Raw genomic sequence first — 17,363 nt, forward strand, 5'->3', positions numbered from 1 at the left:
GCAGTCTGGAACCGCAAGACCGCTATGGTCGCAGGTTCGAATCCTGCCTTGGGCATGAATGTTTGTGATGTCCTTAGGTTAGTTAGGTTTAACTAGTTCTAAGTTCTAGGGGACTAATGACCTCAAAAGTTGAGTCCCATAGTGCTCAGAGCCATTTGAACCATTTGAACCACTATTGCGCACGACTAGCGATCACAAGTAGTGCGTATTAATCTGAACAGCAAGCGTTGCATAGCGAAGGTCTTAAGGCTGACGAAAAAAGAATCTCTGACGGAAAAAAGAATCTCAACATCAAGAAGGAGGTGTGCGACGTAAACGAAAGTTAGTGGGCGTGCCCCTACATGTGAAAGGTGATATCTATTCAGATATAGAGCCAGTCGCGTAAGAACGGCAGTAGCAGCGCCACTATGAGGATGCAAATCGGGTTTGCATTAAATACAGGTTGCAACGGTCATGAGCGTTAGTTACCTTTGAGGTTGGACGTGGTGAGTTGATGTCAGTTAAGAATGGCATTATCGACACCCCACTGACTTTGAACGAGGTCGTGTAATAGGGCTATGAGAAGCTGCATGTTTCTTCTGCGATACTACAGAAAATGACAACGGTACTCACGAGAATTTGCAGCGGCAAGAAGACCTGGCTCCGGAGGCGACGTGGCATTATCGAGAAGAAAGACCATCTTGTACGGCGTATGGCCCTGGCGCATCGTAACGCACCTGCCGCAGCAATTTGAGCAGGAGCTGTCACCACAGTGAGACAACGAACTTTTAACAATCGGTTACATCAAGGACAGCTCCGAGTCCGTCGCCATGTAGCGTACATTCCGCTGACCCCAAACCACCACCATTTGGTGTCAAGTGAAATCTCATTGGGGGGCAGGATGGGGGAATATTGTGGTTTCTGATGAAAGTTGGGCCTGCCTCGGTGGCAATGATGGCCGTGTGTTTGTTAGGAGGAGGCAGGTTGAGGCCGTGCAATCAACCTGCTAGACACACTGGATATACGAGGCCTGTTGAGAAAGTAAGCTCCGATTGATTGCCAAATTGAAACCACAGTGAATATCAGAAATGTTTTACTTGTAACAATTAGCTACACCTTTCAGCTACTTCTCTACGTAGTTGCCGTTCTGACTTAGACTTTTGTCATAGCGTTGTACCAACTTTTCAATAGCCTCATCATAGAAGGCAACCGCCAGTGCTTTCCGCCAATTCTCCACGCTGGCCTATACCTCGTTGTCTGTGTCAAAATGTTGTCTTCAAAGACAGCGGTTCATGTGACCAGAGATGAAACTCAGGGGGAGACAATTGCGGACTGTATTGTGGGTAATCTAACATTTCCATTTGAAAACGATGCAGGAGCATCTTCATTGCCCCTGCAGAATGCGGTTGAGAATTGTCTTGAAGAAGAAACAGCACGACAGTTATGTAATGTTAGCTGCATAGCTTCAGGCGAAATTTCTCACCAGGCCCTCGTACTTGGCGGCAGACACTATTTTCTAGACATCTTTACGCACTCACTGCGAGCTCAGAAATGAGAAGAGCGACGTGATGCTAACTGGGGTTATACTAGAGACACTACCCAACACATCTGTGCAAAGCTTTATCGGATTTTCATAGTCGTTTCCATTTCGCGACCGATCGGAGCTTACTTTCTGAACGCCCCTCGTATACCAGCGTTGTGGTCTGGGGTGCGGTGTCGTATGCCAGCAGAAGTACTCTCGTGGGTATCCCATCACACTGACTGCAAATTTGTACATCGGCCAGGTGATACGACATGCTTTGCTGCCATTTATCAAATCGTCAAATGGTTCTGAGCACTATGGGACTTAACATCTGAGGTCATCAGTCCCCTAGACTTAGAAGTACTTAAACCTAACCAATCTAAGGACATCACACACATCCATGCCCGAGGCAGAGTTCGAACCTGCGACTGTAGCAGCAGCGCGGTTCCGGACTGAAGCGCCTAGAACCGCTCGGCTACAACGGCCGGCTGAGATTCATCAACAGCATTCCAGGGGGTATTTTTCAAAAAGGTAACGCCCGCCCATATATATATATACGACAAAATGCTCTACAGTGTGTCGACATGTTGTCTTGACCTGCTCGATCACCATATGTGTCTACAATCGGGCACATTTGGCACATCACCGGACGACAGCTCCGGCGTCATCCACAGACAGCATTAACCGTCCCTGTACTGACAGACCAAGTGCAACAGGAATGAAAAACCATCTCACAAACTAACATCCAGCACCTGTACAACACAATGCATGCACGTTTGCATGCTTGCATTCGACATTGTGCCGGTAACTCCTCTGGCGTGCCACAGGGGAGTGTTATGGGACCATTGCTTTTCACAATATGTATAAATGACCTAGTAGATAGTGTCTGAATTTCCGTGCGGTTTTTCGCAGACGATGCTGTAGTATACAGAGAAGTTGCAGCATTAGAAAATTGTAACGAAATGCAGGAAGATCTGCAGCGGATAGGCACTTGGTGCAGGGAGTGGCAACTGACTCTTAACATAGACAAATGAAATGTATTGCGAATACATAGAAAGAAAGATCCTTTATTGTATGATTATATGATAGCGGAACAAACACTGGTAGCAGTTACTTCTGTAAAATATCTCGGAGTATGCGTACGGAACGATTTGAAGTGGAATGATCATATAAAATTAATTCTTGGTAAGGCGGGTGCCAGGTTGAGATTCATTGGCAGAGTCCTTAGAAAATTTAGTGCATCAACAAAGGAGGTGGCTTACAACACTCGTTCGACCTATACTTGAGTATTGCTCATCAGTGTGGGATCCGTACCAGGTCGGGTTGACAGAGGAGATAGAGAAGATCCAAAGAAGAGCGGCACGTTTCGTCACGGGGTTATTTGGTAAGCGTGATAGCGTTACGGAGATGTTTAGCAAACTCGAGTGGCAGACTCTCCAAGAGAGGCGCTCTGCATCGCGGTGTAGCTTGCTCGCCAGGTTTCTAGAGGGTGCGTTTCTGGATGAGGTATCGAATATATTGCTTCCCCCTACTTATACCACCCGAGGAGATGACGAATGTAAAATTAGAGAGATTCGAGGGCGCACGAAGGCTTTCCGGTAGTCGTTCTTCCCGTGAACCATACGCGACTCTAACATGAAAGGGAAGTAATGACAGTGGCACATAAAGTGCCCTCCGCCACGCACCGTTGCGTGGCTTGCGGAGTATAAACGTAGATGTAGATGTAGATGTATTAATGTGCCAACATTTCACATTTACAATGGTTTATCTAGAGTTTATCTTAACCTCTGATTTTGCAATGTTCAAAACTAAAATATGTTTTACGACAGGAACAATCATTCGAAACAAAAAAATCTAGTAAACAAGGGCTCGAAAATGCATAGGTTAAACCTGTGAGCACTTCGTCATACCCGCTGGTGTGATGCAGATCTCTTAAATATACTGAACAAGTGCACATAGCTCGTGAGATATATCTTTTGGAGCCCATGTTTGCCGGCCGGAGTGGCCGTGCTGTTCTAGGCGCTACAGTCTGCAACCGCGCGATTGCTACGGTCGCAGTTTCGAATCCTGCCGCGGGCATGGATGTGTATGATGTCCTTAGGTTAGTTAGGTTTAAGTAGTTCTAAGTTCTAGTGCTCAGAGCCATTGGAACCATTTTGAGCCCATGTTTACTAGATTTTCTTGTCTTATTCCTGAATACTGATCATTCCTCCTGCGACATCCTGTATTTCGCCGTAGAATGGCTAAGCACCTATCGCTGTACAGTAGGCGGGTCATCAGGCATACCACCATCATTTTTGTCGTTCTCTTTTCAAATCGCCAATGGTGCATGGGAAAATGGACGATCGTTAAGTTTCCGTATGCAATCCAGATTCTTGTTTTTTTTTTTTTCTTCCGAGGTGAACTCCGCAGAGGGCAACATGTTACCTGCCTCTTCTTCGAGAGTACGATTAACTAATTCTAACTTCGTCAGCGGCACCCTCTGTGTGGTACACATTGGCTCTCTTCTGTCAGGTGTGACTGCAGTTCGACGAGCAACTCCTTAACTGTCTGACGCTTAAGCCGTCGAACACGCAGCGTGCTGTCGAACGTCAACGTTGAACGTGCCGAGTTCAACGTGCTGCTGAACGCTCACAAACGGTGCGACTTGTACACACGGTACGTGGGCCCAAACGTGGTATATGCGATCACAACGCGCTCCAGCGGCAGTTGTCGGCTGTATCTGGCTCATAAATCACTCTGTTTACGAAATGGACGGGCGTAAAATTCCCTTATTAGCTCAATTAAAACGTACTTTTCTCCATTGCCCATATGATAGTCGGATTGTTATGTTTGCAGTATACATAAATAAAAACTTTAATATCCGTGAAAATATTACAAGGCAGAAAGGGAAGTACGATGTCCAGTTAGTAAGGATATGAGCTTATAAACGTTCCATTACAAGTAGTGCGATACTAATTTGCAATAGTTCTCCCCGCAAGATAAAATTATTTCATCATTGTCACTTTTTAGTAAAATCCTAAGGTGATTCTTACTTGATTACTGCTACTACTCAGTAACTGGATCTCTACATGTGAATTACAAAAGTAAAAAGAAAAAAGTGTAAAATATCTTACTGTAAGTAGTGCAAGGTGCCCTAACCGAACAAACTCACCCATCAAAAAGAGCGCCCTTATATTTACATAACATCGAATATCATAGTATATACAGGGCTATTACAAATGATTCAAGCGATTTCATAAATTCACTGTAGCTCCATTCATTGACATATGGTCACGAAACACTACAGATACGTAGAAAAACTCATAAAGTTTTGTTCGGCTGAAGCCGCACTTCAGGTTTCTGCTGCCAGAGCGCTCGAGAGTGCAGTGAGACAAAATGGCGACAGGAGCCGAGAAAGCGTATGTCGTACTTTAAATGTCATAACAGTGCAACGACACTTCAGGACGAAGTTCAACAAAGATCCACAAACTGCTAACTCCATTCGGCGATGGTATGCGCAGTTTAAAGCTTCTGGATGCCTCTGTAAGGGGAAATCAACGGGTCGGCCTGCAGTGAGCGAAGAAACGGTTGAACGCGTGCGGGCAAGTTTCACGCGTAGCCCGAATAAAGCAAGCAGGGAGCAATAAAGCAAGCAGGGAGCTAAACGTACCACAGCCGACGGTTTGGAAAATCTTACGGAAAAGGCTAAAGCAGAAGCCTTACCGTTTACAATTGCTACAAGCCCTGACACCCGATGACAAAGTCAAACTCTTTGAATTTTCGGCGCGGTTGCAACAGCTCATGGAAGAGGATGCGTTCAGTGCGAAACTTGTTTTCAGTGATGAAGCAACATTTTTTCTTAATGGTGAAGTGTTTAAACCTCCTCTACCAAGAAACGTGCCAGAACTGCGAGCTCGCATCAACGATGCTTTCGAACTCATTGATGGGGACATGCTGCGCCGAGTGTGGGAGGAACTTGATTATCGGCTTGATGTCTGCCGAATCACTAAAGGGGCACATATCGAACATTTGTGAATGCCTAAAAAAACTTTTTGAGTTTTTGTATGTGTGTGCAAAGCATTGTGAAAATATCTCAAATAATAAAGTTATTGTAGAGCTGTGAAATCGCTTCAATCATTCGTAATAACCCTGTACTTATATTTAACTAATAAGAAAGTATCACACCTATTAAGAGCCCGCATCTCGTGGTCGTGCGGTAGCGTTCTCGCTTCCCACGCCCGGGTTCCCGGGTTCGATTCCCGGCGGGGTCAGGGATTTTCTCTGCCTCGTGATGGCTGGGTGTTGTGTGATGTCCTTAGGTTAGTTAGGTTTAAGTAGTTCTAAGTTCTAGGGGACTGATGACCATAGCTGTTAAGTCCCATAGTGCTCAGAGCCATTTGAACCATTTTTTTGAACACCTATTAAGAAAGCGAAGGTTAGAAGAAAAAAAATTCGGGTGTAGTGGGATGGGAACTTCCAAGGGTTCAAAAATACAATATAAATTGAAATTTAATTATAACAAATTGTACCAAGAACAATGCGTTTTTAATGGATCCTCACATGCTGTTGATTTCGAATGGTCTACTCCCGTAACAAGCAATAGTTGTTTTACGACGTATATGACATTTGTCGTCATTTTATTACAGCGAAACATACAATTAACGGAGGGTTTTCCAGAGCTCCCCAGTTTGCTGGTGCTCAGAAATGACATATATAGACATGTACCTATATGGAGATGGTGTCTGTTTTTTTCGGACATGACCTGCAGCCGTCTAGAACGAAATTAGAATTATATATTAATACATTCAGCTGCTGACGGGCGTTGATATTTTTCAACGGGGACAGGTGAAAATGTGTGCCCCGACAAGGACTCGAACCCGGGATCTCCCGCTTACATGGCAAAAGCTCTATCCATCTGAGCCACCGAGGGCACAGAGGATTGAGCGACTGCAGGGATTTTTCGCCGGCACGCTCCCCGTGAGACCCACATTGTCAACTTATAGTCCACAAGTGTCCCTGCCATTATAGTGTAGTGTCTAGACTATAAGTTGAGGATGTGGGTCTCACAGGGAGCGTGCCGGCGATAAATCCCTGCAGTCGCTCAATCCTCTGTGCCCTCGGTGGCTCAGATGGATAGAGCGTCTGCCACGTAAGCAGGAGATTCCGGGTTCGAGTCCCGGTCGGGGCACACATTTTCACCTGTCCCCGTTAATATATATCAACGCCCTTCAGCAGCTGAAGGTATTAATGTGTAATTCTAATTATATAGATATGGGCTTCAACGAGAAGCCAATATGGCGCCTCACAACTCTGCGCTGAAGGGAGAAGGCGTGCATCTGACGCAGGTGGCGTTGTGCCGTCTCATTGGTCAACGTTCAACCGCACGTTCGGAATCTCTGACATGCCAGATATTGCTCTGCACGTTCGGAAAGACACCCCAACGTGCTGTTCCACGCTATGACGCGAGAAACTGGGCACGCTCAACACTCAGCGTTCGGATGCACGGTCCGTGTGCCGACGGCTTTATAAAACGTGCCCTTGACGAGACCTCCAGTTCTTCTTTGAATTCGCTCTCAAATCTACTTGGTAAGGGTCGCAATCAATACTATTCAGGATTGGACTGATCGAGGGGTTTGTCAGCCGTGTCTCGTGAGTGAATTACATTGCCTTAAGAGCCTTTCAGTGAAAAGCTGTTATTTCCTGAACCACTTTTATGTAGGTTACCTGGGTCACAAAAATTACACCCTCTGTTTTGCTTTAATTCGAATGAAAGCTGCAGTGTACACAGCTACGCATTAGAGAATGTCGTAATGAATGGCGGGACAGGCAAGGAAAGCGGAGAGGGTCTCATCTTCGGAAAATCACAACTGTCCACCTCTGCAGGCACCGGAGTTAATACCGCAAGCAATTTCCGAGGCAGGAGCGCCCGTAAGCCCCCTTCAACTGGAGGAGATTGCTTCGTCGAGTCCTCATCCAGCGGAACACCGCGTGCAGTGCGAAAAGAGCTTACCGGAATGCCATTTGGTCCGTACACGGCGCAGGGCAGGGGTTAATTAAAAGTTGTATGACGGCTGGCGGTGGAGATTTACGGCGCTTGTTCCCGCTTGCCGCCGCCGCTGCGTGGGTGGTCGCTTTAACGGGGCCCCTCCTCCCCTGTGCTGCCGAAACTGCGCCGCCGGACGCGGGGCGCTGTTTTTATTGCTCTGGTTCCGCTACTCACGACCTCAGGTCCGATTTTTCTCATATTTCACTCTTATAGGCGCAGGAGAGAGAGACAGGGAGAGAAAGCGTACAGTAGGTTCGTGCGGGTGACACCGAATATGAAGAGATTGGTGAGGAGGAAAAAAACGCAGAGGAGCCGACTGTGCTGAGGTGCTGTGTTGTTGCCCATAGCGAGTAGCGAGGTTGTAACGCCAGAAGACTGTAACCTATTGTCGGAGACTTGCAGAGAATCCGTGGTTGGCGCACGGTCTGTCAGTTGACTCTGAATGTAAAGAAATGTAACGCACTGTGCGTAAATAGACAACAAAGTCCAGCACTGTTTGATTACGCTGTTAGCGACTCATCGATGGAGACAGCAGCTATTGTAAAATACCTAAGAGCAGTGCTTGATTTGTAAAAAAGGAAGTTACGGTACTGTGACCTTCTGGGGCGGGGAGGTTGAAATTAAGAGGAGGAGGAAACTAGTGTTTAACGTCCCGTCGACAACGAGGTCATAAGAGACGGAGCACAAGCTCGGATTAGGGAAGAATTGGGAAGGAAATCGGCCGTGCCCTTTCAAAGGAACCATCCCGGCATTGGCCTGAAACGATTTAGGGAAATCACGGAGAACCTAAATCAGGATGGCTGGAGACGGGTTTGAACCGTCGTCCTCCCGAATGCGAGTCCAGTGTGCTAACCACTGCGCCAACCCGCTCGGTGAAATTAAGACTTCTTAAAACGTTGTTTTAACGCTTTTCTCAGAATGCGTTTTAAAAGCGTGAATACGACATTTGTGCTGGTGAAACATTGAGTTCTATCGTACCATACATAAAATCTGCTTTTATGATTTTCTTTTGTCGGAAGAACCAGTACGGCGTACTGGTGCGTACCGTTACAGAGCGAGGACAGCCTAGGACTAACCGTTCGGAGTGATTTAAATTTGAATGGCCACATAAAACTAGTTTCTGGAAAAGCAGACGCCAGGTTGAGGTTTACTGGCAAAATCTTAAGGAAACGTAGTTCGTCCATGTAACACATGTTCCACTGATTGTTGACTATTCCTCATCGGTCTGGGAGCCTTCCAAAGTTTGATTGACAAGAGATATAGAGCAGATCCAACGAAGAGCGGCGCATTTCGTCACGGGATTTTTGCTTCAGGAGGCGAGCTCAACAATTTGCCGTGGCAGACGCTTCAATACAGGCGTTGTCCATCACATAAAGGATTGTTGTTTGCAATTCAGGAAGCATAGTTTTCAACAAGAGACGTGCAGCATAGTGTATATCGGTGCGCAAAATTTAAAGACGAAAGTAATTTTCGCATACTCTGTCACTGCCAAATCGCTGTGCAGTCATAAAAAAGTTTTATATGTATCTATACAAAGATATATACATACAAACACATATATACGAGGGGTGTCCAGAAAGTATGTTCCGATCGGTCGCGAAATCGAAACGACTATGAACATCCGATAAAGCTTAGCACAGATGTGTTGGGCAGTGTCTCTAGTATGACCCGAGATAGCATAACGTCGCTCTTCTCATATCTGAGCTCACAGTGAGCGCGTAAAGACGTCTAGAAAATAGTGTCTTCCGCCAAGTACGAGGGCCTGGTGAGAAATTTCGCCTGAACCTATGCATCCAACATTACATAACGGTCGCGCGGTTTCTTCTTCAATACAATTATCAGCCGCATTCTGCAGGGGCAATGAAGATGCTCCTGCATCGTTTTCAATTGGTAATGTTTGATTACCCACAATACAGCCCGTAATTGTCTGCCTTTGAGTTTCATCTCTGGTTACATGAGCCGCTGGCTATGAGGGCAGCATTTTGGCGCAGACAACGAGCTGTAGGCCAGCGTAGAGAATGTGCGGAAAGCACTACCGGCTGCCTTCTATGACGAGGGTACTGAAAAGTTGGTACGACGCTACGACAGATGTCTTAAGTCAGAACGGCGACTACGTAGAGAAGTAGCTGGAAGGTGCAGCTGACTGTTGCAGATAAAACATTTCTGATGTTCACTGTGGTTTCCACCTCGCGATGAATCGGAACTTACTTTCTGGACTGCCCTCGTATGTACCGTATAAACATGAACACGTTCACACACACACACACACACACACACACACACACACACACACACACACACACACATATATCCTTCCATTCATCTTCAATACCTAGGCTCCTCAAATCAGCCTCCCATCTACGCCTCGGTCTCCCCACGGGACATTTTCCTTCTAGGTGCCCTACCAGTACTCTGCGCGCTGCCCTGCCCTCATCCATTCGAGCTACGTGACCCGCCCATCGCAGCCTACGTGATTTAATAACACTGATTATGTCAGGGCTTGAATAGAGTTCGTGAACCTCTTCGTTATGCTGTTTTCGCCACTCTCCGCTAATGTCATCCCTTTTCGCTCCGAAAATTTTCCTCAAAATTTTGATTTCAATTACTCGAAACGGCTTTTCATTTTGCACAGTGAGAGACTAAGTCTCACACCCATACAGCATAACTGGTAAAATAATAGTTTTGTATATTCTAATCTTTAAATTCCTAGACAATATCCGTGATGAAAGTAATCTATTCAGTGAGGAGTAGCACGCATTTCCCGCCCGTAATCTCTTCTTCAGTTCGGATTCAACCTCATTTCTCGAAGTGATGTCCACGCCTAGACATGTGGTTCATGCACGATGGAGCTCCTGCACATTTCAGTCGAAGTGTTCGTACGCTTCTCGTCAACAGATTCGGTGACCGATGGATTGGTAGAGGCGGACCAATTCCATGGCCTCCACGCTCTCCTGACCTCAACCCTCTTGACTTTCATTTATGGGGGCATTTGAAAGCTCTTGTCTACGCAACCCCGGTACCAAATGTAGAGACTCTTCGTGCTCGTATTGTGGACGGCTGTGATACAATACGCCATTCTCCAGGGTTGCATCAGCGCATCAGGGATTCCATGCGACGGAGGGTGGATGCATGTATCCTCGCTAACGGAGGACATTTTGAACATTTCCTGTAACAAAGTGTTTGAAGTCACGCTGGTACGTTCTGTTGCTGTGTGTTTCCATTCCATGATTAATGTGATTTGAAGAGAGGTAATAAAATGAGCTTTAACATGGAAAGTAAGCGTTTCCGGACACATCTCCACTTAACATATTTTCTTTATTTGTGTGTAAGGAATGTTTCCTGAAAGTTTGACCGTACCTTTTTGTAACACCATATATATATATATATATATATATATATATATATATATATATATATAAAACCACATACAAATAGGCCTGCTTCCATACATGCACACACAGGCGCGCACACACACACACACACACACACACACACACACACACACACACACACACACACGCGCGCGCGCGCGCGCGAGGAGCATGACGCGTCATGCCCAACAGTTGCCCATGTAGCGAACTCTTGTACTCTCTCTCCTTTCTGTGCTGTTATAGTTAGGAGATGACGTCATAGGATCCGATGGCGATCTTAAAGCGAGTGTATAGAGCTCACTTCTGTCCTCTGGTGGCCACCCACCCTGAGTATGTCAGACGCGGTCCTCAACGGCAGATGGAGCTCTGCCGCTGGCTGGCTCTGTTTGGCGTGCAGAGGGTGGAGGACCGCCGTGGCCAGCGGTGCTGCGTCGGCAGGCGGCCGACAAATATAGCGTGCGTGCGGGCCGGGCCACGTGCTACATCTGCCGCAGCCGCACGCACTCACGCACGCGCCGCTCCTTAATTGTTTGTTTGTGCGCCGGTGCGGGTGCGTAGCGCGTCGCACGGACTCCCGCCCGGCGGGCCGCCTCCCGAGCCGCAGCTGCGGGCCCTCCGTCACTCATCGTTGCGCCGGGGAACCCCCGGGAGCCCTTTCTCCGTACCTTAGGGCTCCTCTCGCGCAATTCGAAAGTAAAGTTCTATGTACTGACTTCGCAGAAAATCCTAAGAAATTTTGGTTTTATGTCAAAGCGGTAGGTGGATCAAAACAAAATGTCCAGACACTCTGTGACCAAAATGGTACTGAAACAGAGGATGACAGACTAAAGGCCGAAATACTAAATGTCTTTTTCCAAAGCTGTTTCACAGAGGAAGACTGCACTGTAGTTCCTTCTCTAGATTGTCGTACAGATGACAAAATGGTAGATATCGAAATAGACGACAGAGGGATAGAGAAACAATTAAAATCGCTCAAAAGAGGAAAGGCCGCTGGACCTGATGGGATACCAGTTCGATTTTACACAGAGTACGCGAAGGAACTTGCCCCCCTTCTTGCAGCGGTGTACCGTAGGTCTCTAGAAGAGCGTAGTGTTCCAAAGGATTGGAAAAGGGCACAGGTCATCCCCGTTTTCAAGAAGGGACGTCGAACAGATGTGCAGAACTATAGACCTATATCTCTAACGTCGATCAGTCGTAGAATTTTGGAACACATATTATCTTCGAGTATAATGACTTTTCTGGAGACTAGAAATCTACTCTGTAGGAATCAGCATGGGTTTCGAAAAAGACGGTCCTGTGAAACCCAGCTCGCGCTATTCGTCCACGATACTCAGAGGGCCATTGACACGGGTTCACAGGTAGATGCCGTGTTTCTTGACTTCCGCAAGGCGTTCGATACAGTTCCCCACAGTCGTTTAATGAACAAAGTAAGAGCATATGGACTATCAGACCAATTGTGTGATTGGGTTGAAGAGTTCCTAGATAACAGAACGCAGCATGTCACTCTCAATGGAGAGAAGTCTTCCGAAGTGAGACTGATTTCGGGTGTGCCGCAGGGGAATGTCGTAGGACCGTTGGTATTCACAATATTCATAAATGACCTTGTGGATGACATCGGAAGTTCACTGAGGCTTTTTGCAGATGATGCTGTGGAGTGTCGAGAGGTTGTAACAATGGAAAATTGTACTGAAATGCATGAGGATCTGCAGAGAATTGACGCATGGTCCAGGGAATGACAATTGAATCTCAATGTAGACAAGTGTAATGTGCTGCGAATACATAGAAAGATAGATCCCTTATCATTTAGCTACAAAATAGCAGGACAGCAACTGGAAGCAGTTAATTCCATAAATTATCTGGGAGTACGCATTACGATTGATTTAAAATGGAATGATCATAGCCGGCCGAAGTGGCCGTGCGGTTCTAGGCGCTGCAATCTGGAACCGCGAGACCGCTACGGTCGCAGGTTCGAATCCTGCCTCGGGCATGGACGTGTGTGCTGTCATTAGGTTAGGTTTAACTAGTTCTAAGTCCTAGGGGACTAATGACCTCAGAAGTTGAGTCCCATAGCGCTCAGAGCCATTTTTTTGAATGATCATATAAAGTTGATCGTCGGTAAAGCAGATGCCAGACTGAGATTCATTGCAAGAATCCTAAGGAAATGCAATCCGAAAACAAAGGAAGTAGGTTACAGTACGCTTGTTCGCCCACTGCTTGAACACTGCTCAGCAGTGTGGGTTCCGTACCAGATATGGTTGATAGAAGAGATAGAGAAGATCCAACGGAGAGCAGCGCGCTTCGTTACAGGATCATTTAGTAATAGCGAAAGCGTTACGGAGATGATAGATAAACTCGAGTGGAAGACTCTGCAGGAGAGACGCTCAGTAGCTCGGTAAGGGCTTTTGTTAAATTTTCGAGAACATACCTTCACCAAAGAGTCAAGCAGTATATTGCTCCCTCCTACGCATATCTCGCGAAGAGACCATGAGGATAACATCAGAGATATTAGAGCCCACACAGAAGCATACCGACAATCCTTCTTTCCACGAACAATACGAGACTGGAATAGAAGGGAGAACCGATGTACTCAAGGTGCCCTCCGCCACACCCCTTCAGGTGGCTTGCGGAATATGGATGTAGATGTAGATTGTATTGTTGGCTCCCCAGTAATAATCGTTGACTCTAAACGTGCGTTTACACGGGCCACTTTTTACGGTAGTATTTGTGTTGCATTAGCGCTTCTGTCAGAAATGGTGCCATGTCACTGCAGTAGACGGCAATTTTTCGGTATGGCCGGGCAACATTACTAGTGTGGCAGGCTGTTGAAAGAAGTCGCCGGTGTGCTATCGAGGGGTCGGCGCTGTTGTCCACCAACAGTGGAGAATATTTGGTATTGCAGGGCACTGTCTATTTCTGTCCTTGTGTGCAAGTGTTTCCCTCTCGCTCTCATCTTTGTTTCCTAATTCTCTCACCGACGGCGCTGTAGTCACTTGTCCGAAGGAAAACATCGTTTCACTAATGTTCGGAAATGTGCACTCGTAAATATAGCCACCTATTTCTTCAGTTTTTTGTTGCTTTGAGTTTGTTGTTTACAGTAACGGAGAAGTGGACAAACGAGAGAACTATGAATTTCATAAATGCAGTTCGTCTGCGACCAGAGCTATAGGACGTCGAATGTAATGTATAATACGATAATACAATCGCAGTCTTACAAAGGAGAGTAGAGAAGCTGTTCGCGATGAGCTCGGAATCACATTTGGTGAAAAATACGAAAAAATCTGAAGTCTTCAACCTGTCCCAAATGCGAGGCAAAAAAGTTACACAGAAAGAGAGTAAGCGCAGGTGACTCTTATCCATTAGTTTCACCCTCTCCATCTACATAGATACCTGGAGGAGGACCGATAGTGTAAAAGGTGATCTGTGATCGTGAACACAAATAAAATATGAATAAACATTGTAGTCTTACTTCAAACTTAACTTATTGATATCCTTCGATCCTTTTACGAAAGCATTGCAAACTTCTCATACCAAGCGGTTTATCTATGAATAGCGCACTTTAAAGAGGCACATTAAACTATTGTACGGATTACCGTTAGCTAAAAACTTAACCTGAGTTTATCGCGAATCTCTGTTTCAGTGCAAAGTCCCGAATGACTGGAAAAAAGCGCAAGTGACTCCTGTATATAAGAAAACTAGAAGAACGGACATACAGAATTACAGACTAATATCCTAACTTCGCTTTGCTGTAGCATCCTTGAACGTATTCTCAAAGTAATAAATTTTCTTTAAACTCATAATATTACGTCCAGGAATCCGCATGGTTTCAGAAGGCACCGCTCGTGCGAAACTCAGTCTGCCCTTTTCTCATAGGATGTAATGCGAATTATGGATGAAGGGCAACAGGCAGATTCCATATTTCTAGCTTCCCGGAAAGCGTTTGATACGGTGCCCCATTGCAGGCTGTTAACGAAGATACGAGCATAAGGAATGCTTCCTAGATATGAGAGTGGTGCCGAAGATTTCTCAAGTAATAGAACCCGAAATGTTGTCCTCGACGGTTCAAATGGCTCTGAGCACTATGGGACTTAACTGCTGTGGTCATCAGTCCCCTAGAACTTAGAACTACTTAAACCTAACTAACCTAAGGACATCACACACATCCATGCCCGAGACAGGATTCGAACCTGCGACCGTAGCGGTCGTGCGGTTTCAGCCTGAAGCGCCTAAAACCGCTCGGCCACTCCGGGCGGCTCTCCTCGACGGCGAGGGTTCATCAGAAATAAAGTTATCATCAAGAGTGTTCCAGAGAACTGACAGAACGGCTGTTATTTTCGGTATACATACATGTTCTGGTAGACAGGGTGGGTCAGCAGTCTCCGATTGTTTGCTGACGATGCTGTGTTGTACGGCAAGGTGACGAAATTGATTGACTGTAGGAGGATACAGTAGAAGAAGAATGGGTAGCTCTGAGGGATGAAGTAGTGAAGGCAGCAGGCGATTTGTAGATAAAAAGACGAGGGCTGGTAGAAATCCTTGGGTAACAGAAGAAATATTGAATTTAATTGATGAAAGGAGAAAATATAAAAATGCAGTTAATGAAGCAGGCAAAAAGAAATACAAACGTCTCAAAAATGAGATCCACAGGAAGTGCAAAACTGCTAAGCAGGGATGGCTAGAGGACGAATGTAAGGATGTATAGGCTTATCTCACTAGGGGTAAGATAGATACTGCCTACAGGAAAATTAATGAGACCTTTGGAGAAAAGAGAGCCACTTTCATGAGTATAAAGAGCTCAGATGGCAACCCAGTTCTAAGCAAAGAAGGGAAGGCAGAAAGGTGAAAGGAGTATATAGAGGGTTTATACAAGGGTGATGTACTTGAGGACAATATTATGGAAATGGAAGACGATGTAGATGAAAACGAAATGGGAGATAAGATACTGCGTGAAGAGTTTGACAGAGCACTGAAAGACCTGAGTCGAAACAAGGCCCCGGGAGTAGACAACATTCCATTAGAACTACTGATGGCCTTGGGAGAGCCAGTCATGGCAAAACTCTACCATTTGGTGAGCAAGATTTATGAGACAGGCGAAATACCCACAGACTTCAAGAAGAATATAATAATTCCAATCCCAAAGAAAGCAGGTGTTGACAGATGTGAAAATTACCGAACTATCAGTTTAATAAGTCACGGCTTCAAAATACTAACGCGAATTCTTTACGGACGAATGGAAAAACTGGTAGAAGCTGACCTCGGGGAAGATCAGTTTGGATTCCGTAGAAATGTTGGAACACGTGAGGCAATACTGACCTTACGCCTAATCTTAGAAGAAAGATTAAGGAAAGGCAAACCTACGTTTCTAGCATTTGTAGACTTAGAGAAAGCTTTTGACAATGTTGACTGGAATACTCTCTTTCAAATTCTAAAGGCGGCAGGGGTAAAATACAGGGAGCGAAAGCCTGTTTACAGTTTGTACAGAAACCAGATGGCAGTTATAAGAGTCGAGGGACATGAAAGGGAAGCAGTGGTTGGGAAGGGAGTGAGACAGGGTTGTAGCCTCTCCCCGATGCTATTCAATCTGTATGTTGAGCAAGCAGTAAAGGAAACAAAAGAAAAGTTCGGAGTAGGTATTAAAATCCATGGAGAAGAAGTAAAAACTTTGAGGTTCGCCGATGACATTGTAATTCTGTCAGAGACAGCAAAGGACTTGGAAGAGCAGTTGAACGGAATGGACAGTGTCTTCAAAGGAGGATATAAGATTAACATCAACAAAAGCAAAACGAGGATAATGGAATGTAGTCGAATTAAGTCGGGTGATGCTGAGGGAATTAGATTAGGAAATGAGACACTTAAAGTAGTAAAGGAGTTTTGCTATTTCTGGAGCAAAATAACTGATGATGGTCGAAGTAGAGAGGATATAAAATGTAGACTGGCAATGGCAAGGAAAGCGTTTCTGAAGGAGAGGAATTTGTTAACATCGAGCATAGATTTGTCAGCAAGTCATTTCTGAAAGTATTTGTATGGAGTGTAGCCATGTATGGAAGTGAAACGTGGACGATAAATAGTTTGGGCAAGAAGAGAATAGAAGCTTTCGAAATGTGGTGCTACAGAAGAATGCTGAAGATTAGATGGGTAGATCACATAACTAATGAGGAGGTATTGAATAGAATAGGGGAGAAGAGAAGTTTGTGGCACAACTTGACAAGAAGAAGGGGCCGTTTGGTAGGGCATGTTCTGAGGCATCAAGGGATGACAAATTTAGCGTTGGAGGGCAGCGTGGAGGGTAAAAATCGTAGAGGGAGACCAATAGATGAATACACTAAGCAGATTCAGAAGGATGTACGAGTAGGTTGCAGTAAGTACTGGGAGATGAAGAACTTTGCACAGGATGGAGTAGCATGGAGAGCTGCATCAAACAGTCTCAGGACTGAAGACCACAACAACAACAACAACAACAACAAGA

At 45.7% G+C, this 17,363-nt stretch overlaps 1 protein-coding gene and 1 non-coding gene across 2 annotated transcripts in view; both read left to right on the forward strand.

The window, feature by feature from the left end:
* The window catches only part of LOC126262680 (tensin-1), a 622,011-nt gene that overhangs the window by 180,393 nt on the left and 424,255 nt on the right, over positions 1 to 17,363 (forward strand). The gene's annotated exons all lie outside the window — the stretch shown is intronic.
* Trnat-cgu (transfer RNA threonine (anticodon CGU)) lies at positions 6,597 to 6,671 on the forward strand. Its single transcript has one exon. It is a non-coding gene; the product is annotated as a tRNA-Thr (tRNA).

This window comes from Schistocerca nitens, chromosome 6 (assembly GCF_023898315.1).
Source record: "Schistocerca nitens isolate TAMUIC-IGC-003100 chromosome 6, iqSchNite1.1, whole genome shotgun sequence".
Taxonomy (NCBI): domain Eukaryota; kingdom Metazoa; phylum Arthropoda; class Insecta; order Orthoptera; family Acrididae; genus Schistocerca; species Schistocerca nitens.